Here is a 10,749-nt window from a genome sequence, read left to right as displayed (position 1 = left end):
GAGAGAATAGAAGGCACAAAGGCCCTTAAGCATGTGCTAGGAATTACATGGAGGTCAGTGGGCCCGAGATTTAAAAAGGAGAAAGAGTGTGGTCAGAGTTGAGGCCAGACAATGGAGGGTCATGTAGTCCATGATATGGAGTCTGGGAAGCCATGGGAGGGTCTTTGAGAAAGAAAGTGATGGAGTTTGATTTATTTTTTTTCAAAGTTCACGCTCAAACAGAGCCAGGGAGGGTATAGTGCTTCCATTAGAATGGAAGCATGGGTACCATTTAGGAGGCTATAAACAAGAGATGATGGTGTTTAGGACTAACACAGTTGCCCTGGCACCACCCACAGAGGGGATCAATGGGGAAGCCTGCTGACAATAAGTGGCCGGACAAGTGCTCTCTTTCCCCATTAGGCCAGGGACTCTGCTCTCCTGCCGACAGATATTGGGGCAGCCAGCAGCACTGGCCAAGAAGTCCCCACCATAACAAGTGGCCTGGACCAGGAAGCCTCTTTCACCCTGTGGGCATGAGACTCCCCTCTCCAAGCCAGAGCCACTGCGGTGGCCAAGGGACACTGGCAAGAGGACCCCACCATGGCAAGCATCCAGCCCAGGAAGTTACTTTGTCCCCATGGGCCTAAAACTCCCTTCTCCACTGAGACACACTCAGCAGTCAGACCTTGGGAAAACCCTCTTGTCCCCTCAAGCAGCAATAGCAAAACCCAGTGACACCACTGGGAGCAAGAGTGACACCAGACAAACTAAGCAGACCAAAATAACACAACAAAAGCTCCTAACGTTAAACTGCCGTTAGAACCACAGCCCACAAAAGTCACAAAAGTAAACAGGGTGACTGCCTGAAAATTAAATATGACTCAATGTCTTCTAACATAATAGATGAAATATCCAGTACACAATCAAATATCACCTGTCATACCGAGAACTAAGAAAGTCACAATTCAAATGAGAAAAGACAATCAACTAATGCTAACAGTGAGACAAATGAGAAGGTGGGATTATCTGACAAGAGTTTTAAAGCAGCTTCAACAAACAATTAGCAGTTCTCTTGAAACAAATGAGAAGATAGAAAGTCTAAGCAAAAAAAGAAAAGAAAAAAGAAGTTATAAAAAAGAACCGAATGGCAATTATAGAACTGAAAAACACAATAACAAATAAAAAATTCTCTGGATGGGCTCAACACTTGATACAGTCAGTGAGCTTGAGGATGGATGATGAAAATTCACCCAATCTGAACAACAGAGAAAAAGACCAGGGTCTGAAGCCCAGGACCTTTAATTCCCCTTCCATGGGCTCCTGGATTAATTGGTACTTCCTGAGAAAGGCTGCTAAAGTGTCCTCTTAGCCCTGAAAGCTGCTGCAACAGCATATAAATCAGAGCAGGAAAAGGGGCAGTAAAAGTACCCCATTCCCCCCCAGCACAGGACGGCAGCTCCAGGGGATGGCGGCCAGGGAACGTGGATGTGAACATCTTCCAAAAGATCCCAGCCCCTTTCCCCACGACTATCCTGTGCTGAGATGCAGGAACACCGGCCAGTGAGGTTACATACAACTTAGGAACATGAGTGCGGAGGAGAGGATTCCAGGACAAGAGGAGAATGAGTAGAGTAAATGAAAGGGGCACCACGGGTGCGGGGGCAGCAGGAAGGGGAGATGTGAGGGAGGATCGTGGGCAGGGAGATGACCGCTGGGCGGGAGCAGCTGGGAGAGAGTAACTGGAGAATAGGAGGGAGACGGCCAGGACAGGGGAGCAGGACACAGGAGGTCCCCCTTCCTAAAGCCGTGTAGATGACAAACTTCCAGCATCACTTAGACGTACCTGCCAGGCTGCGCCCCCCCAACCCATCTCCGCCCGGTGCTTGCAGGGATCCGGAGGGGACAGCGCAGCCCAGCCTGGGGAGGGAATCCTGGCCTCACTGAATAGCAGGCCTCCCTCTGTGTGATAGCTGAGAATGGCGATTTCCCTACGAAATGCTAATTCATCCAGAACTCCCTACTCATTGCAAGGAGCTGTCTTCTTGTTTGATGTCACCTTCCGAGTAGGTAGGGAATGACACAGTAGAAGTGCCCGGAGCAGGGGCCGAGCCACAGCCGGGGTTTGTGCTGGCCTAGCATCCAGGTCTCCTCTGTAAGCTCACATGGCCAGAGGATTCTGGAATGCTGAGCCACAGGGCAGGGAACTGACGTGCTCCTCAGTCTTGGCTGGGCCTCTGGGGGCCTCTGGGGGCCTACGAGGGCAGGTGAGGCCTCCCTGAGGTCCTGCCCATTCAGGGACCCAGCCGAGACTGATCATTGCCTCTGCCTGGTTCCACTTCCTGGGAGAGGATTGACTGGTCCAGCCTTGGTCAGAGAACTTCATGTGCTTCCTCTCCACCCCAGACCTCCAGCACCTGGAATGGATCTACCCATCAATGGCGCACCAAGGACCAAGTCATATTACAAGAATTCATTGGTTCAGGGACCCTGAAGCAGGAAGGGTCCCATCTCCTGCTGGAATCCACTGTCAAGCCTCCAGTCTCAGGAATTCCAGCCCCCAAAGCAGCCCTCTCCTCCCAGGACACACCTGACCTGACCCAGAAAGATTTCCTTACCTAGATCCCAAACTCTCTCTCTGAACCTTCCATGGCCACGTCTTCCCATGAAGCCCTTCAGATACAAAGAGACACTGGCCATGTACCCTGATGCCCTGAGCCTGGGTCACTCTTCCTTCAACCGAAAAGCAAAACAAAACAGTCAGCGCCCCCTGGTCCCCCTGGTGCCTTCTTCACCTCCTCTCCGGGTCTGAGGGGTGTGGGTTCGCTCCGCGTTCCTGGTCTCCGATGCGCACTGCCAGCCCGAGGGCTGAATCCCAAGGAAGACAACTTAGAGATCATATGTCTTAGTCAGGGTTCTTCTGGGTGCAGGTAGCAAAAATGCACTGGAACTAGTTTACACAAATAAAAAGCCGGGGGGGGGGAGAGTTGGGAAAAATAAAGGGGTGTCTCCTAGAATACAAGATGAGGATCACACAGGCCCGAGAGAGCTGTCAGGAATCGAGATCACCTTCCCCATCTCACCAGGGCCGCACGGCCTCTGCTTCCTTCTGCCCTTCTGATGTCTCTCTCTGCCCTCCTCTCCTCTCCTCTTTTATCCTCTCCCTCTCCCTCTCCCCCTCCCCCACCCCACTCTCTCTCTCAACTTGACTCTGCCCCAGCCCTGGGTTTATATTACTTCCCATTCAGGGGTCCAGCTGAAACTGACCATTGTCTCTGCACAGTTCCCTTTCCTGGGAGAGAATCTGACTGGCCCAGCCTAAGTCAGCTGTCGACTCCTCGTGTCCTCAGCTATGACTGGGCTTGTGGGGCAGCCACAGGGGACAGGACTGCCCAGGGCCCGTACCTGTGGGTACTGGGAGGAGGGCAGGTCCCAAGAAGGGGAATGGGCTGAGCCTTCACACCAAGAGGTACTCACTCCCACGAGGATGCCTCACCTGGAGACCATCCACACCCACATCCCAGTTTTGAGAATAGAGCAGCCCCCTCCTGTCTGCTGGCCTTGGGACAATAATGCTGGATCCTGGACTCCTATTTCTTTATTCAGCCTGTATATTATGTCCTGCTGCATGAGTGGGATATGAAATAACTTTTTATTTCCCTTAAGATGACCTACCCAGAGACAGAGGCTGTCTCAGGGAAAGCCTTTGCTGGCAGAGTCTGCAGTTTTAAAGAAGCCCTGAGCAGAGCAATGTAAACCATGGGTTTGGGAGGCCGCGGGGCACGGTGGGAAGATCCCTGGCTTTGGAGTTAGGCCGTCCCGTGTTTAACTGCCAGGGCACTTCACAAGTTCACCTAACCTCTCTGGGCTTCCCAGAACAAATCCTTCCTATGTCGCAAAGATAAACCCAATGCTGTAGGTCAAGGGCCAATCACCATGCCTGGCTCATTGGAGCCCGCTAGACCCGCTAGACATCGAAAGGGATGAAAAAACTGTGGGTATCATAAATAATCTCCCTGAGGAAGGATGTCACCGAGCAAGGTATGGACCCCACACACATTGCTGAAGCTTTGTGTCCCAGCCCCTTGGTGATACGAGAATGAAGGACATGTGACCTCAGACCTTGGTGACCTCACGTCTAAGGGAAATAAGTAGGATAATGGTTATCTTGGAGGCATAGTGGTTGCAAACCCAGACCCAGAAGCCAGGCTGCCAGGGTTCAAGCTGAGGCTCTGCCACTTCCTCACCGTGTGATCTTATCTGTGAAAGAGGGCATCATAATAATACCTACCTCCCTAGGGTTGTTATAAGATTAAGTAATAAAGTGCTCCAGAGTGTGATGGACACTCAGTCCATGTGATAATGTCACTTTCAAAAATAGAAAGAGAGGTACATACAGGGTCCAAGAGAACACAGGGAAGGCAGCAGTGAATGCCAGGGTTGAAGTGTTTGCAGAGGGAGCTGGTGAGTGAACTGAGTAGAGGAACGGTGGGCAGGGGTGGGCAGGGGGGGTTCAATTCTGGGCGGAGGCCACAGCCTGGGCGAGGCTGTCAAGGTGGGTGTGCAGAGCACAGCGGGTCCTTCGAGAAGTAGGAACAGGAGTCGAGGGTGACATGGTGCTTGGTTTCCAGACTGAGCCACCCCTATGGGTGGTGGTCTCATTTGGGGGGATGAGGGGAGTTCCTTTTGAGACAGGAGTGGATCACAAGGAAGGTGCTACATGAAGTTCATGGGTAGAGAGATGCCTGGTCCTCTGCTCCTTCCCCTAGACTGCCTCTGTGCTGGTCTGGCGCCTCTGACTGCCCCCTTGGGAGATCTTCCTCCCTCCCAGCCAGGACCACCGAGGGCCCTCGGGAGGTCCTTGAATGTGCGACTTGTTATGGTTCACATTTATGCTGCTGGGGAAATCAGCTCTCGACCGCGGCAGTGCCCAGGCATGAATCATGATGTCCACGGTGTGGACAAAATGCAGCAAGTCAGCACTTGTGGGTGGGACCCCAGGGTTTTCATTCACAAAGAGATTTTTCAATCTTATTAAAATCAATAAGAGATTATTACAGTATAAATGAAATGAGAGCCCCCAGCTTCTGGGATAACAATAACTATACCACCCCAGCTGCTGACCTGAGAACCCGCTACCAGGAGAGGCCCTCCTTGGAAAGGAAGGGGCTTTGAATCACACGCAGGGTGGAGGCCAAAGAAACACGACCACCACAAAATTTCCAGCAAAATGCCCCACACTGTGTGGCCTCTCCCTATGTTCTCAAATCTTTGGGAAACCTGTAAAAATCATGACATAATAGGTGGGGTGAAACTTTTTTGTGGAAACCAGGGATGAGTCAATTTCAGAATTAAGGTCAGCTCGGCGCTGGGATTATCCTTCTGCAAGAAGATGATAAGTGTGTGTGGAAGCATTCTGTAAACTGTAAAGTGCTGTCCACCTGCTGGTGGTTATTCCTTTATCCTTATTATTACTCATAACAGTAAGCTCAGGCCCTATAAACAGAGTCTTGGAGAAGGAGTGACAGGGGCTACAAGCTCTTGAGTTAATGGTTGAGGCCCAGAGGGCAGGCCCCACAGAAACCAGGACAGAGGAGGCGATCGATAAATGCACATAGCATGAAGGAGAGACGACATAAGAAGAATCCAATCACACATGCGCACACACACTTAAGCAGCTCTTGGAGTGGGAGGGCCAAGGCGGGGTCTCAGAGCCCAGCCTGGAGCTCCCAGGCCTACAGACATGGGGTGGGAGGGGTGGGATCTAGAAAGCTTGGCTCTCAGGGGTGGCCTGATTCCCCCTGATGGCTGTGGGCCGTGGGCTCCTGGCTCCCTGCACAAGCTCTGCTTACCTGTCCCTGCCCGGGACTTGGAAGGGGCTGAGTTTGGGGCAGAAGGTCTAGGTTGGGCCCCAGAAGCTCCTGTGCTGGTTCTAGAGTCGGAGGCTCTGGCCTCGTGGCTGAGATGCTCTAGTAGCCCCGGTCACCAGGCCCAAGCTGGTCAATTTGGGAACCGCAGTCATAATTTGGTAGGACAGACAGGTCCTACCACGTGGGGGCTGGTGCTGCAGAGGTGGCAGGTCTCCCAGGCCTCAAAGCTGCCATGAGTAGGAAGCTGCTGGCCTGGCTGTCCACATCCAGGGGGTATAGACACACTCCCGTTGCAGAGAAGCAAAGCCTGGCCCAGACTTAAGGAACCGGGCAGCCAGGTTGTCCCGGGGGGGCACAGACTCCAGCCAGAGAATGGGCCGTGGTTGGGAGAGAGCACGTGATGTGGCTCCCACAAGACTGGGAGGGGTCCCCCAATTTTTAAAACTTAAAACAACAGTAACAACCAAGGCACATGAAAATCTCCACCCTAACAAAGCTATTTTCAGGGGCCTGTATCTCCTTCAGGCCCCTGTTCATAAAGACACACACTTTTCCTTCACTGCAATTATAATATGCGTGTAATTTTGTGTACAAGAGGGGTTTCGGTCCACTTAACAATACATAATGAGCATTTTTCATGTTTCCACACAGCTTTTATAATTGAATAACTGCATAAAATGAAATACTATAGATTCCCCCTGATTTAAATAATTCCCCTATTACTGGGTATATAGGTTACTTCCAAATTTTTACTGAATAATGCCACATTGAACATCTTCAAAGGGGTAATTTTTCTCTTTCCAGGGGCAAACTCATAGAGCAGTAGGACATAAACATTTTTGACTCATTCTACACTGTTCTCTTAAAGAGTGGTGGCATCTACACTACTTCTGAGGGTCACCAAGTTTGTATCCCCACCCATATCCTATACCCTGACCCCAACCTCACCATGGCGGCTTGTTATAAGTGTGCATTTGAAGGGGGGGCTGTTTTTTGCTAGTTTAATATTAGGTAAGTAGGTAACATATTTAAGCAGAGTCATAATATTTTTTCTCATATAAATTTTAATGAACTGTTTATGTGGCGTAGTTATCCTATGTGTATTGGAGTTGGTGCAAACTACCTGTCATCAAGCATCTTCTCATTTTGTTGCATTTTTTTAATGTAGAGGAGTGTTTATTCTGTTCTTGCTGTCATCAGTCAGTCTTTTCCTTCCCAGTTTCTTCTATTGCTTCAAAGCTGAGAGTGGTCTTTCTTCGTAAAGAAAATAAATATTTCATTTTGTGCTAACTTATCTATTTTTTTAAAGATAGTACTTTAATCCATCTGTAGTCTATTTTGGTATAAGGGGGAGCTCTAAATTAAAATTCTTCAGTGCTATCCAGTTTCCCAATGTCATTCATTTTTAATTATTTTTTAAATTATTATTTTATAAAGCGTTCTAATGATGAACAGGCTAGTCTTGTTATTTGCTTTTTTTTTTTTTTTTTTAGAATATCCTTTGAAATCCTCCTCTGTTTGTTTTTCCAGAATCTGTTGCATTCAGAAAAATACTGTTGGGGTTGATTTGAGGTAGGTTATGTTTGTCAATTAACCTAAGGTGATAAGACATTTTCACAATAGCCAGTGTGCTCATCTTGAAATATATGATACCTCTCACCCTGTCCCCATCCCACAGAGTTTGCAATTTTCTTTATAAAGGTCAGGCATATATTATGTTTACTCCTAAGTATGTTAGATCCCTTGTTTCTGTTATAAACGGATGTTTTCATTGTATTTTCTAGCTATTGCTAGTGTTCAGGAAAACCATCATTCTTATGCATGTAGTCTGCATTCATCTTCCTCCTTAAACTTACTTCATAAATTTTTACCAATCTTTTTGAATCCACTATCCGTACAAATGTTCTTGTGTTGTCTCTTTTTTTCCCCAGTTTATTTTCTCTTCCCTTACTGCATTGACGAGGACGTCCAAACAAGATCAAGTGGAACTTCTCTAAATCTTTTGAGGAACTTGGTAGGTTGTCAGTTAACTTGTTCATTAATTATCAGTGTGATGATAACAAGAATTCATTTCTGTCTCTAATTTTGAACTTACTTTACCAGTGCTGATTTTTGGTTCAAAATAGGTATGCTTTATCCTACTGAAGAATCCTTTAATTCTTAAATTATACTTTTTAAAAAGTGTTCGAATGTTATCCAATTATTTGGGGGGTAACTATTAAGATGACTTTACGCCTTTCATTTTGGTTTTCATGTTGAGTGAATAATGAAATTTTCCCCTGGTGACAGAGCTGGAATTCCAGCCCAGGTCTTTCACTTTTGACTTCCGTGTTATTTGACCAAGTCGTCATTTTAGGAAGGTATGTTCTAGTTTACAAAGGCTTGAGCATTGCTTCTAACTGTGTAATGACCAGCAAACACAGGCAGATAAAAGATGCTTTCAGACAGAATTCCTTCTGCCTTTCCGGGCACCTGGGTTTCAATGACAGTCATGAAAGAGGCAGTACCAAGCATCTGTGAGAGTAATTCTGAAATTTTAAAAACTTGTAAAGACCGGAGGAGTAATAGAAAATGATAGGGATCTCTCACTGATATCCGATGTCCATTTCCAGTCCTCCCTCCCTCTGCAGACGTGACAATGCCGCCAGAGGCTGTTCCAGTCCTTTCTAGACTCCCTGTCTGCTCCCCTGACACCCACCCCCCTCCCCCTTGCATCCACAGCAGTCTGCCCCCATGGCACTCTCTCCGGTTGCTTTCTTTCTGCTGCGCTGGGGGAGACTTTTGTTCTGCTCCAATTAGCCAGAACAGTTACCACTTCACCAGAATCCAGGCTGAAAGTGGGGCCCTGCACAGCACCGTGACACCTCCTGGGTAAACACCTCTCAATCCCTCACCCCACCACCCACAGGCCACGCTTTCCCAGAACAGTCCCACAGACCCCTCACTTGAATTTCATGCCAAACCTATGAGGCAGGTAGACAGGAGTTATTGCTAATATCCCCATTTTACAGATGGAAACTGAGGCACAGAGAAGATGAAGGAATTGCCTAAAACTCATGCAGCTAGGAAATGGAAGGACACAAATTCCAAAGTAAACTCCCCTGTGATTCCAAATCCCATGTTTCTTTTACCACATCACACTGTCTTCCTGCCACATAATCTCTCCTCTCAAGCTTGAAATAGAGAATTCAGACATCTACAATTGAGACAGTTAACTGTGCATTTGTTTTAAGTAACTGGAAGCTTCCGGGCATGTGGAATTTGCGGGGACTGTCCCCTGTCTCAGACTGGGTGGGGGGCAAGGTATCCTTTGCTGCCCCTCACTGTTTTATTTCTCACATATTGAATTGAATGTTCCTACCCTTTGGTGACCCAAATGCTGAGCAGAGCCGAGGGTGGGTGGGTGTAGGAGGAAGGGGCAGAGAGGCCCAGGCTCCCCCCTGGAAAAGGCTTTGGTTCTGCAGGTGGAAAATTTGTTGGCTCTGCCCCTCGGACACTCAGGGGAAGCCAGGAGTTCCTGGAGCTTCACTTGTACGCAGGTCCCCATTCCTGTGGAACGTAAGGAAAAGACTCTGGGTCTACCTCCTGCTCCAGGGGCCCTTGGAGGGAGACTGGGCCTCACTCTGCCTTGACAGGGGAGGAGGGGCTGGCGGTGGGAGGAGAGCCTCGCTGATCTCATTCTGAGCCGAGGGAAGGCACAGGCTTGGGCACCCTAGGATGCTGTCAAGGGAGGCTTTGGGGGGCGGTGACCTAAGCTGAGCAAGGGGAAGGATGGGGCGGTGGGGAAATCAGGGAGAAGAGCATGAAAACTGCACAGAAGAAGGCTGGGGGGGCTGTCGACATCCGGGGTCACACTGTTGGTGGGGAGGCTGGAGCAGCAAGAGGTGGGCCCTGAAGAGGGCTAGTTCACACCTCGGCAGAGTGGAGAAGCGACCAGCTCAGGGTCGCACAGTTAGCTAGCAGCATAACCGGGAAGAGAACCCAGCGCTCCTGCCTCCGGGCCCAGGGCTCTTGTGATCAACTGCCCCACAGTGGCTGCAGCATCTGCGTCCGTGGTTCCCCTGTGGCAGGTTCAGCAGGCCAGGGCTCTGAGCCGCCGCGCCCCCCAGGGAGTCCTGCAGGCTGTTCCCCATCCTGGGGCGGGTGCTGTCCGGGGTGGTGAGAGGCAACCAGGACCCCAAAGGCAGAGGAAATACACCTGGAGGTAATCGTAATAGAGAGAAAGGAACAAGCAGAGACTGCAGCCGGCGCACCACAGCCCTGCCCCCTGGCGAATCACTACAACATTAAGATGTGCTCCATGATTTCCCATCTGAAAAAAAACCCACCATCGGGCTTCCCTGGTGGCGCAGTGGTTGAGAATCTGCCTGCCAATGCAGGGGACACGGGTTCGAGCCCTGGTCTGGGAAGATCCCACATGCCACGGAGCAACTAGGCCCGTGAGCCACAATTACTGAGCCTGCGCGTCTGGAGCCTGTGCTCCGCAACAAGAGAGGCCCGCACACCGCAACTAGAGAAAGCCCTCGCACAGAAACGAAGACTCAACACAGCCAAAAATAAATAAATAAAACTATAAAAAAACAAAAACAAACAAAAAAAAAACACCATCGTTCTTTGGTCCCACCTCTCCCTCGAGCTCCCACCCCACCTCTCTGCTCCCACCCCACCTCTCTGCTCGCTCTCACAATAAAGCTTATCAGAGCTCTCCCCACCCACTGCCCTCACTTCCGCACTTCCTGCTCACCCATTAGCCCACGCTGGTCTGGCTCCCATACCATCACCATTGAAACTGGCTTTGACCTTGACCCAGTGTCCACAGCTGCCCGTTGCTTACCCTCTGCTTTGTCCTGACCACACTTCAGGCAGACTTCTCTCCTTCCCTTATCTCTGCTTGGCCCCG

The sequence above is a fragment of the Balaenoptera borealis genome (genome assembly GCF_965194805.1).
Source record: "Balaenoptera borealis genome assembly, chromosome: 20".
NCBI classification, from domain to species: Eukaryota; Metazoa; Chordata; class Mammalia; order Artiodactyla; family Balaenopteridae; genus Balaenoptera; species Balaenoptera borealis.
This window is presented reverse-complemented; position numbering follows the sequence as displayed.